At 40.1% G+C, this 12,833-nt stretch overlaps 1 protein-coding gene across 17 annotated transcripts in view; it reads left to right on the forward strand.

The window, feature by feature from the left end:
* The first annotated feature begins 7,189 nt into the window (after nucleotides 1–7,189).
* The window catches only part of CLOCK (clock circadian regulator), a 136,586-nt gene continuing 130,942 nt past the window's right edge, over nucleotides 7,190–12,833 (forward strand). For 8 of the 17 annotated variants that reach the window (XR_009008436.1, XM_057547307.1, XM_057547305.1 and 5 more), the window contains exons 1-2: nucleotides 7,474–7,630; nucleotides 8,604–8,686. The gene's annotated coding sequence lies outside the window, so the exon portion shown is untranslated. Of the gene's footprint in view, nucleotides 7,331–7,473; nucleotides 7,631–8,603; nucleotides 8,687–12,833 lie in introns of those variants that run through there. The other 9 variants (XM_057547312.1, XM_057547310.1, XM_057547316.1 and 6 more) reach the window with 4 other exon arrangements.

Raw genomic sequence — 12,833 nt, forward strand, 5'->3', positions numbered from 1 at the left:
AAATATTTAATAAATAGCTTTAAAGTGTTTATATATGGAATATTTTATTTGCCACTGCCTTTATAATCAAAGATCAGAAAATTCATAAATAAATTTCTTTTTTGTATTAGAATTATAGCTTATATGTCATTATAAAAACTTTCAGTTATTTTAGAATATTCATTGCCTCCAACAAAACTAGAATTTGTACTGAACCCTTAATTTTTTTTGTGATTTATCCTTTTTCGGGGCCTTATTGGACAAAAACAAAAATATTACAAGTCCTCTGTGTTGCCTGCTCACTTCCAAAGAGGCCTATGGGTAAAAATGATGAAAGAGAACCATGAAATTTAATTTAATTTACTTCAATCAATATTAAAGTCTATTATTTAGGGGCTTTGAATGAAAATACTTAAATTTATGACCATACGACTTTTCTTTGAAATCTCTTACCTATTAAAAAAATTAACCAATCAATAGAAAAAATGCAATTTAAAGATTCTGAAAAGTACACAAGAAACTTCTCCACTCATTATTGTAGTTTTTAATAGTTGTTCTATTATTAAGTTAGAAAATATTGACTTACTAAGTATACTCACTCACAGTTAGGCTACAGAATCATTAGAACTGTATGACATTGTAAGTCATACAATGTAAGTTTCTAAATCATGAGGAGAAGTGAGAAAAATATATTGTGAGGCTTACGTATGTTTTAATAGTAATCACAGAAGAATTCATCATGAGAAAATATGTAATACGAGGACACTGAAGAAGACCTGCAGGATGTTTTATCTTGGCTTAATAATTAACACCACTTTTAGAGAAAATGGTGTTAAATCCAGCATGTAATAATAGTTCAATAACAGATTTTATTCTTCTACTATTTTTGTATTGATGACCCATCATTCTGATTATGGATATTCACTGATGTCTGTGAGAGAATCTAGACTTTAAATGATTAGATTACAAAAATAAATTGGTGAGAATTGAGGCAGTTTAACACGGAATCAGAAAAGGCTCTTTGCTGTTCTTGGGGGTGAGTTGGGATCACAGAGGCTGCAGAGAATGATGAAGTAGAGGAAAGTTAAATACAGATTGAGTAAGGTAATGATAATTTATTTCACCAGATAAGGTAAAATCAAATGATCTAACTTTGGAAAGAATCAGGAAGACCCCTTCTGAGATAGCAAAGAAAGGTTTTGAAAATATGCATATTGGGATGAAGGGAAGGAAAGTTGGGAGTTGCACACAGTGGTCTTTATTATAGCTTTATGCACACATATCAGAGACATAATTACCTATAAGATCCAACTCCTGAAATTCTCTAACAAATGGATGGAAAAATTCCTATTGAGGATAAAACAGTTGTGGAAATTAAGGGAAAAGCCATATTATCATAAAGTTAAAATGTAACTTTAATGCCATCTAATACATATAAGTATAAACATTATTTTCCTTCCAATTGAAACTAAATGCAAAAGGTTCCCCTAAATGTAATCTTTTTTTAGTAAATCCATATTTTCCTATTTCCATTTTTAAGTTAAAATTAACAGAGGAAGTACTAAAAGTATTGAAGATGTCTGAATAAAAAGATCCATATTTCTTTTAACTCTTAACTCAAATCCACCAGGTGGCAGTAGTTTTTAGATACAAGCACAGTTCATGAAAACTTTAACATTTGTAAAATTCATAAAATTATAGCATGTTAGAGGTGGCTGGTTTTGATTCCAGCCTCAGCCTTTTTCAAGTAACACACACACACACACACACACACACACACAAATACATTCTTCTAGCAAGTACTCGTGCTTGCCAATACAGGTCGGTGCTATTTCATACCCTACTTCATTTATACATTCTCACTTAAGTAGGGTATAAATAATTGTTAGAATGTGGGGGAATTATTTAATATTTAATATTGTGTTTCCCATTTTATTGAATGAATTTTTATTTGCTGGGATAAACACTTAAAAGGTTTTTTGAAATTGCCAATATTCAAACATTTTTGACCTACAAAAATGGATATTTCATATAGCCAACCTAATATTTTTCTCTATTCCTTGCTGCCAACCATGCTGTACTGAAACTCCCTTCCCTACTTTATAGTGTCTCTTATTAGTCAAAGTGTGGTCCTAGAATCAGCAGCCTCCCCAGGGAGCTTGTTAGAAATGCAATCTCTGGCCCCATCCCAGAGTAGCTGAATTGGAATTTTTGTGTTAATGAGATCCTCAGTTGATTAAGCTGCACTAGTTAGCAAGTCCCCTAAAGACATCTTGAACATATTCTTTAACTCTTCTCTCACACTTTTGGTTATGAAAAGTCTGTCTGGTTTAAAACTCCAATCTCAGTTCCCAGGCAAGTGTTCTCTGGCTGAACTTGTGACTCAGGAACTCTCAAGATGGAAGGTGGAGTTTGTTTTTAGCCAATTACTTCCCTCTCTTTTCAAGGTCCATTCTCTGTGGTTTGGGGACTGGGAGGGAGATTAAGGAAGAAAGGGATAAGTTTCTCTTAACTGGGTAAATACAATCCATATTGCATCAAAATGTTCACTCTTTAATGGGCACATTGAGTTCTAGAAACTCAGAGGCAGCCTCTCCACTGCATGGTTCCTTGATATGGGCGATCAGTCTGCAGCTCTTTCTCTTTTGATCTCTCTCAGTTCCCACTCCCAGAAGTATACCAGCCTCTTGCTGCTAGAATTTCTTTTCCCCTTAGGTGTCAAGATGTTTCAAACCCGGACGGCACTTTCTCCGCAGCACTGATGGACCCTGTAGAAATTTACATATCCTTGCCATGCCAAATTGTAGGAGTTACATTATTCCAGCCAACTTCCTGGCTAGCTGTTTCTCTCCAAGTCTCTATCCTCCTGTTCATGTAGTTGGATGCAGAGCATATCAACAATCTGCAAGAGATGAGATGCCAGTCTCTTCTTACAGTCACTGCAGTTTCTCTAGCTGATTCTGTTGGAGCCTTGTTCACTTAACTTAGAGTGGGGTGGGGAATAAATGGGAAATGAAAAGCCACAGTGCTCTCCAGGAACCTCGTAAGACATGGCTCCAATGATTCTCTCATCCTCCTCTTCTCATGTGTTCTGCTTATATGCCTGAAAGTGGGAGTGGGAGGTTTTGACCATGTTAGGTCCAGTTTTGTCCAGCTTGTAGTCTTGGCTGAAGGAGTAAGTATCTGGGTCCACATGTAAGCAGCTATTTAGAGGGTGAGTACTTCATGTTCTTTGTTGCCCATTTTGGACCTCATTCAGCAGCCTCTCATACAGGTGTTAGCTGTGTCTATTACAGTGTTATATATTCTTGTGGGTCCTCAAATACTCAATTACTAACACAGTACTAGTGTTTCACTAACCGTTTTCAGTTTATCTCTCCTTTGTACTTTAATACACATTGCTAAGTTTACCTCCTGACAAGACTATAATCTGCCTACAATCATAATTTGGAATATAAGAATGATCCTAAAAATCTTCTAGCATGTTTTAACTTTCATCTCATTCATTCAATCATTCATTTAACTCAAGCATTGAAATGGATGCTGCATGTACAGTGGTGAAGAAAACACATGGTTCTTGCCTCCTGGAATTTACCATGTAGTGGTGACGGGGAAGATAGTTAATAGGTAAGAAAACAAATATCAAAAAAAGCACAGTAATAGAGAATAACTGTGGGCACTATGTGCGGGGGGCAGGTGAGAGGTAGGAGGGAGACCTCTTAAATAGGGTAGTTAGATCTTTGAGACATGAAGATTGAGTAGGAACCAGCCAGGAGAAAAGGTAGGAGGGTGGTCCAGGCAAGGGCACAGCATGTACCAAAGTCTGAGAATACACAGAGATTAGCAAGGAACTGGAAGTGTTACAGGAAAAGAAGAAAATGGTAGGACATGAGGTTGGAGAGGTAGCAGGGGCTAGATCAAAGAGGTTATTATGGCCACAATTAGGAATTTGGATATAATGGGAAACAATAAGGATTTTAAGTAGGAACATGTGATTTTATTTATATTTTTAAAAGAATATTCTTGTTGCTCTGTGGAGAAGAGATTGAAGGGAGCATCTAAGATATTTGAGACAGTCAAGAGGAGACATCAGATAGACAATTGGATATGTGTTTGGAACCCAAAGGAGAGGTGTAGGCCGGAGTTGCAAATCTATGAGTTGTTTCAACCATTCCTAGGGTTTCAACAACAAATCATAAAAATCTAAAACCACCCATCCTTATCACCTAACCTTTCTGCAGTAGTTTGTAATTTACACTTGATCATCACAATTCTGAGATGCTTTTCTTCTCACTTTACAGATAAATACCCTGATGCTCAGAGAAATTACTTAACTTGCTCAGTGTCTCTTAGTATTAGTCAGGATTTAAGCCTAGACTTTTGATTACAAAGTTTATAATACCACCTCATATTATTGACTTCCCTCTATTTTAAAGGATCTAGAAAGGATAAGAGTAATTGATTAAACCATGAAGGATTCTTAAAAAAAAAAAAAAAACCCTAACAATATATTCCCTATTATGCATATCAAAGTTCCCATGTTCTAATTCACCTTAAACTATAGTGGTAAAACTAGGAATGTCAAGGAAAGGATGGATGAGAGAGGTATTATGAAAGAACAGAAAGGACATAAGGACACAGGGAACTAGGGGAAGAAATTGAGCAAGAGATCTAAGACCTACACAAAAAGGAACATTATTAATAATAGCCAATGTGGGATTTCTTATGCACCAGGTAGTACCATACACACACACACACACACGCACACACACACACTATCTATATTCTTTATCTTCTCTCAGTTATCCTATGAGACAGGATTATTATTATCCTTTATTTACAGATGAGGAAAGTGAAGAACAGAGAAATAACTTACTCAGAGTCATGCAGATATTAAGTAGTGGGGCTGGAATAAATCCTGGCCTTTAATTCCCAATTCTGTACTCTTAGCCACTAAGCTATATTGCCTCCATCAAGACATCAACTGTGGAGATCAGCTGGGAAGGGAGTTGGAAATGCTCAGTTTAAATTATAGCAAGGTGGACAAGAAGAAATGAACAATATTTGAATTACATAAATTGTGTTTAAGGAGAGGATTTAGGCTGGAGGACAATTTAGGGTCTATGAAACTATGAGGTAGGATTTTTCTTTTAGGGAAAAGTGGAGTCTGGCAGTTGGAAATGTGATTAAAAATATACAGTTTTCGTCTTGGAGAGAATATGGGTAGAAAGATAAGTTGTGAACTGAGCCACGGGAAATGGCTGAGTGGTGGCAGAGGACTGAGCAGAAAAACGGGATTATCAACAGGTCTTGGTAAATGATTAAATACATAAAGTAAGAGAGGAAGGAGTCAAAGATGAACATGATATATTCCTAGTGAGTAAGAGGACAATGGAACCATTAAAAAGGGCAAAGGTATTTTTGAAGATATGTGGTTCTAGATGATGCAGAATATGAGATCACTTTCTCTAGAATAAAATCCAAACATCCACATCCTAGGAAAAGCGTTCAAACCCTCTTGTCTAGTTGAAACCTTCCTTATCAGTATTATTAATCTTGCCTCCTCTCTTGCTACCAGTATGTTAGGACTCATGATCGCAAGTGACAGAAAACTTCTCATTGGTTTAAGCAATAAATACATGAAAGAATTTATTGAGTAACTTAGCTGAAATTTCCAGAATTATCTAGTCCACAATGGATTCAGGGCATCAAACATGTCTCCAGGCCAAATCTCCATTTTTGAATCTGCTTTCTTCCATGTTGCCTTCTTTCTCAGAATCTGTGAGTGGGAAGATGGCTTCAGGCTTCCATTTTTCCAGACTTAAATCCATTGGAAAAGAGAGATCACCCTTCTTAGTAAGTCTAACCTAAGGCAGAGGATTAACTCAAATATGTTTTCCTCTGGAGTCCTGCCCCAGCCATATGGTCTGAGAGTGAAGAAAGGATAGTTCTCCAAAGGAAATGATCAGATTAGGGAAAGACTGCTAAGCAGGAAAAAAAATGTCTACTAAAATCCTGTCATATGATGACTCCATCATGCTTTCCCACTGTCGACAGAAAAATCCTCAGGTGAATGATCAGGGATCTGAATAAGTTCCTCGATTCTGATGTTCCTTTTCTCTTGAGTACACCGCAAGAATTTGAAATGTTTACTGAGATGAATGTTACCTTGAAGGGAGGATTTTATAGTCACAACAGTTGTTTATTTTTTGAAACAAGAAAATGGCTTCTATTTCAAACCCCAAGGACATTCATTAAAATATGAAAACTATTAGGAATTAGGAAAGTAAAAGATCTCTTTTCCAATAATTTTCAACTACTAAAATGTGCTTTCCCTTGTGAACCAAGTGTGTCTTAACCATCGAGGGAAGTAATTTCCCCCTAAGATAAGGGGGAGATATTCACACGTTTTTCTAACATGGGAAGCAGTGCAAATTAGGGTCCTGGTTTATCCCCACTGCTTCATCTCCCATCTTCCTTTATACTGTCACCTGGCCTTTAGGGCCAAGTAAAAAACTCCAAAGGAGCACATCCATACCTTCTTTGGCTTCCCTCCTCCAGCCAAGGATTCACGTCCGGTCTCCCCAGGCCCACCCTCCAATAAGAAGCGACTAAAGCAGTGCACCTGCAGGAGAGGGGAAGGGAAGAGTCTGGAGATCCAGTCACCTTCACAAATCCCCTCTTCCAGTCCAAGGAGACAAAACGCAAGTGATACCATTGGAAGGGGAAAAAAGTCTTTCGCCCGCTAACACCCGAAAATTTTTTCCTGGCGTTGGCAAAATGATTTGCTTTTCAAGAGAGAGAGGATCCGCTTTTTGGCCTCTGGATCCCTCATACAAGAAACTCTCCTTTCTCTCCTCCTCCTCGCTCCTCGAATCCAGGGTGAAAACCAAAGCCGCCCTGAGCCAAAGTTAACACTCCCGGGTTCGGCCGCACCCTCAGCCGACCAGGCCCCGCCTCCCCTGCTTTCCAGTAACCGGTGCGGGGAAGGAGCACCAGGGAGATCTCGGTTTTCCTGCACGGCCGGCGGCGGCCGCGGATCGCGCAAACGCGCGGCCCAAGGGAACGGGAGTCTCCTCCGGCGCCCGGGAACCTCTCCGCAGCTCAGGGCTGCCTAACGGAGCAAGTCGCATGCGCACCGAGACGCGCCGGGGAAAGGGAGAGTGAGGGGAGGGGCGAACGCAGAGCACCGGCCGTCGGAGCCCGGGGGGGGGGGGGGGGGTCACTGATGACGCATGCGCCGAGAAGGAGTGCAATCACAGCCTCGGCTTGCGGCGACCGGCTTAAAAAAGGAAACACCCGAGACCGAGAGGGCGAAGGAAATCTGGCCGCCGACGCGTGCGCGCTCCCGGTGAGTGGCGCCCCACCGGGTGGGCCTGGGGCTTGACGTCCGCCGGTAGGCTTGCCTGGGCGGCGCATGCGTGCTACCGGTGCTGGTGGAGGAGGGGAAGGAAAGGGAGGGGGAGGAGGAGCGGGAGGCAGTCGCGGTGAATTGTTTGGGGGTGGGTGGGGGGCGTCGCTCAGCCGCAGGTACTGCCTGAGCTGGGAGCCACGGCGTCTTCCGGGCGCAGCCGGGTTAGCTGTTCCGAGTCACCGCAGCTAGGCTCCAGGGTGGGGGAGGGAAGAAGCCGGAGCCGCCGCAAGCCACACGGTGAGGGCGCGGGGAAGAGGAGGGAGCGGGGGGCGGTGTGTACGGGGCTGGGGGGCGGCGGCCAGGGGAGGGGCGGGCGGGTGCTGAAGCCCAAGTTTTGCCCGTCGCCCTAGTGTGTCTTTTCTCGGGAGTTGGGGCGGAGGCCCGCCGCGGTTGAGGGGCCCTCCGGAAAAGCTGGGGTTACCTGCGGGGCAGGGGCGGGATTGGGGTGCACGGCGGGGCCGGGTGGCTGGAGCGCGCTCTTGGGCTGGGGCCGATTCGAGCGGCAGAGCGGCCGGGAAAGCCGGACACCGGGTGCGGAGAGGGCTTTCGCTGGGGACCCGTTAGGCCTTGTGACCCACTTTATTCCTGTCACAACTCGGGCACGTTTGGAGCGGAGCCCAATGGGGCGCCAGGACGGCCAGCTCCTCCGGGGAACCCCCGCCCTCCCGGCCCTCGGCCCTCGCGCCGCGGTCCGCAGTCCGTGCGGCGGCCACCGCCGCCCGTGGGCTGGTTCCGTCAGTGGTCGCGGTTCCGGGGCTCGGTCCCTGGGGAGCGCGCGGCTCCGCGCGGCCGACTCGAGCGACTGCGCGGGTTCGAGGGTGCCCCGCGCGACGCCGCTCCTCCTTCCTTCCGTCCACCCGCGCCCGCCTGCTCCCTGTCACCGCGGCAGCTGGCTCTTCTAGCTGCCTTCCCGCCGGCGAAGCCGGAGTCTCTAGCTAGTCCTGGAGCTCTGGCCCCAGGAGTGTAGTTTCCAACGCGTAGCGCCGCAGAGCTTATATTCTTGAGTGCGTTTTCGCCGGTGTAGAAGTCGTCCTGTTAGTAATAGTGAGCAGAATCCTGAAAGGTAAAAGCCTCGGCCTCTGACCTGGCAAATGAAAGATCGAATCAGGTGGCGGTTTCTTGCTATCAGAATGCCACGCTCTACGACTTTAAGCCTTTCTAACCTTAAAAAAAAAAAGGAAAAGAAAAAAACCAATGTCTTCTTTTACAGTGAAAGAAAAGCCCAAGAAGTAAAGAAACTTTTACAGTAATTGTTGATTTGGCTATTATGCTGATCCCCCGAATCAAAAAAAGGTAATTTCACTTGAAGTCTGCATTCTAATTTGTAGCTTTATTTTAAGTGATAAGAGGAGAAAATTGTGCGGCGTTTTCTCTCTACCCGGTTGAAAAATAAACGTTCTAAAAAGGATAAAATTTAGGTAATGAGTTGCTTTCTCTGTTTTAAAATCTTTGGGAGGGGGGAAGAAATTAACTCAGGTGTTAAGTAATTGACTGAACAGAATGTCATTAAAGGTTAGCCTGAAGAAGATAGATGAAAGTTGTGGTAGAACTAGTCATGCTCAGCTGTGAAAAGAAGAATGAGGAAGCTTTCTGTGTAATGACATGGAAAGATCTCCAAAATATGTTATAAAGCGAAAAAAAGCAAGATGTAGGACAGTGTGAATAATGTGCTACTTTGTGTGTTAAGGGGGCACCCGTGGAATAAGAATACAGATTTGTGTTTGTTTTTCTAAGTACAAAGAAAGTCTGGAGGGATAGTGGAAAACTACCAATGATGGGGCAGAGGGAGAAGTAGCCTGATGAGGGGATAGTGGGAAATGACATGCACACTGTATGTCCTTATATTTTAAAATATTTGTGACTATATTATGGGTTTATAAAGTAGATTAAACAGAGTTCTCCTCTCCAAAATAATTTGCTATGTGGTGTTTTTGTTGCTTGTCTTTCCTTACTAATTTATGGTAATTTTGACTATTTTCAATATGGTTTCTTTTAATTTTCTTTAGGAAAATGAACTAAAATTGAAAGAAAGTTTAGGATAAGTTTGGCTATCTATACTTCAGTTTTTAAGAGGCTGAGGTCACCAGTTTAACTCTTAAAGATGTTTAGTCTTATTTTGCTTTGCTAAAATATATGACGTTATTTACATTTGGCATTATGGCTGGATTATGCTGTTTTCAGAGCATAGTTTGTCCTTCCTTCCTTTCTTCCCCAGGAATCGTAGTTGTATAAAATTTTACTTTTACTTATTTTAACTCCAAAGTTGTCATGACAAATAGTTGGAGAATATGAACACTCCATTAAAATGATAAAAGAATTGATTGTCCAGGTAGTTTGCTTTTCAGATTGGGAAATGCTTTTCTCAAGGCAATCAGACATGAACCTCAGTGACATGTAAATTTATATTTGTATATATGTATATAGTACTACTTATGGAAAATTAAACCTATAGTCAATGATCTGTTGGTGCAAAACACTAAAAACTTTTTACAACTTATGGATTGTTATAAGCAGTATGTAATTTTGGGGGGTGGGTACTCAAAATTCCTCTGGTGGCTAATGTTGTATAATCAAAAGTAGTGAATGTTGAGTGACAGTTGCTATGGGCATTTTTGTTATGTTACCAGCATTCCTTTTTATTTTGTAGGATAGGATAATTGTGTTATTTCTGTTTGGTCTGTAGGTCTCTAGTAGCCAAACTTCTGCAAATGGCATTTATTTTTCGTTTGAATTCCATGTGGGTCTATTCAGTCTTTTTGAAAAAACAGAATCGCGTTTCAAAATTTTACTTAAAATTTTGTTTTTAACATTATAGAAGTAAGTCAATGTTCATGAAAAATTAAAACAATACAGTGTATATATAATAAGAGAAAACGCCGTTTGCACACTTCCACTTTATGTCACATCTCTCCCCAGAGATAACTGCTGCTAACACTGTTATATAACCTTCCAGTTCTTTTTTTCTGTGCATTTACAAACATAGACTTTTCAATCTTGAAAATAGAATTGTATTGATTGATCGTCTACTTTACCAGTTTGCCTCTACTGTGGGCTGTTACTAACCCACAGGACAGGGAGATGACCTGGAGTATGTGAGAAAGTTTAACATGTAGTATACACCTTAGGACACTCTCGTCTTTTCACTTGTGAGGGGCTGGTTGGTTTGGGGTACATTTACAGAGTTTGTAGTGAGGTCTTAACTGGTGTGAGCTTTATGTGATGTAGATTGAATTCACCTGTAAGACATAGATTCCATGGCTTTTATAGGACTCTTTAGGGTCCACATTCTAGCGTTTTCTTTGGGTTTTGACCTGGTCAGTAGCTCACAGGTTAAGCTTTGATTTTATTCTGTACTTGCAGACCACTAGAAAGCCCCTTAGATTACATCAGCCTCTCCTGGTCCTCTGAAGTGAACCTAGGCAGGCTTTGTCCTTAACTAAGAGACATTGATTGACTTGGATGGAATCCAGCCTTGGATGGAATCCAGCCTTTGAAGCGGAAAGGGGAGAAGAGGCATTTTGGTCTGGTTTGTGCTTTACTGACAGCAGACAAGTTGCATGCATACTTCCACTCAGAGAGAACATTGCCCTTCTAATAGTTCCAGAGGTGGTGGGTTTTTTTGTTTTGTTTTGTTTTGTTTTTTTAAACCAAGCTGCGAATAATTAGCAAGACTTAATTCTTTTTAGGTGATAGAAAGTTGAGTATTAGTCAAGACACTTTACTAAGCTATGTGAGATACATAGGAAGATGCAGTATAATTGACCCTGCCCTCAGTGGGTTTGAAATCTAGTATGGTTAAAAGAGCATGTATGTAATGATTATAACACAAGATAGGAAATGATAGATTCCAGAAGAAAAACATACATGAGGTTTCTAAGGGTAAGACTGTTTCTAGCTTTTTATTTTTGTGGGCATGGAGTTTGGAGGGAGAGTAGATATCTCAACGTTTTAAATAGTTAAGAAAGGATAGAACAAACTTATAAAGCTCAAATCTTAGCTCTTAAGGGGTAAGGAAGTAAGGAGTTAAATTGCATCCTCATAGCAGGCACTTATGAACACTAATTGATAGTTTATTTTTGTTTGTTTGCTTTTTACTCTCTCCCACTGGAAAGAACCATTTGATGTTTTATTTGATCATTATAATACAGCCTCTCTTAGATTTCAGGATTTTAGAATAGGAGGTTTAATTCTGCCAGTTAACTGTTGTCTACCATCTAATATGTCAGGCAGTGTTAGTATTAAAAGTAAGTTGTTTTTTCCTATCATGTTTTTTTCCTTCAAAGCACATATTTAATGTCCCCTCTCCCCCACATTTTTACTTCTGGTGCTGTGTCAAATAAAATATTTATTTGCTGTACGTATTTTAAACTATGAAAGCAAACAACAATATGGTGAAAACTCAGAGTTCCACAGCAAAACTACCTTTTATTGTTTGTGTCTCTTTCCAGTTCTTTGCAGATGCATAAAGTAAAAAAATAATTTTAAAGTGTAGTTTCTTGTAAGCATTGTACCAGTGGACATTGTATTTTCTCCTTTTCTGAGTCTAAAATTCTAGATGGAGTTGTATGAATTATAGAATACATTTTAAGTGTCAGAGCAATTTAATTCTTGCTAATTGACTGCGATTTTTATAATGGCATTTATATTTGTAGGTTGCTTTACAACCATTTGTTACTTATTTTTATAGCTCTGTTAGGTATAACTCCTGTGAATTAGGTGGGTAAGAGATTGCTGTTTTTCTCCATGTTTTTGATTATGTGAATGTTAAATTACCTAAACTCCTCATAAGTATAGTGTCAACTTTGAGTTATTAGTTATTTTAGATGTGTATTTCATAAAGATGTAAGTCTATTTATTATTTTAAGTCTTAGAAGTCTACAGAAAAATCACTTGTAAAAAATAAATTTTTATGTATTATTTTTGACTTTCATAGGATACTGTTTAGAATGTGATTTACCTTTTATTTTTCAGAAATATTTTTTCATTTTTATATTAATAAGATCCAAGGATAAGACAAAAATTCCGATCTTTTTCAAATAGGGCACATTTAATCAGATATGTACTAATTCCCATCCAAAATAGTAGAAAATGAAAATACAGATTGATTCATGTTCAAAATTTTGTGTTTAAAAAATAAAACAAATAGGTGTTGCAACAATGAGAGTTAAACCATATACCTTGCTAAGAATTTATCATTTGCATTAAAATATGGCTGTAACGTAAATAGCTTATTTCTTTCTTAATCTCTTTCCCCCCAGTTATAAAAATAGTGTATCCCTAATGTAGAAAACTTGGGAAACATGCAGAGCATGAATTAAATTTTGAAAACACCACTGGAATTCTCACAACCACAAAACGCCATTGTTAACCTTCTGAAATATCTTCTCCCTGTGTTTTGCTTAGCCACATCACATGTCTATAAGTGTACATATACTTACAG

This window comes from Balaenoptera acutorostrata, chromosome 5 (assembly GCF_949987535.1).
Source record: "Balaenoptera acutorostrata chromosome 5, mBalAcu1.1, whole genome shotgun sequence".
Taxonomy (NCBI): Eukaryota; Metazoa; Chordata; class Mammalia; order Artiodactyla; family Balaenopteridae; genus Balaenoptera; species Balaenoptera acutorostrata.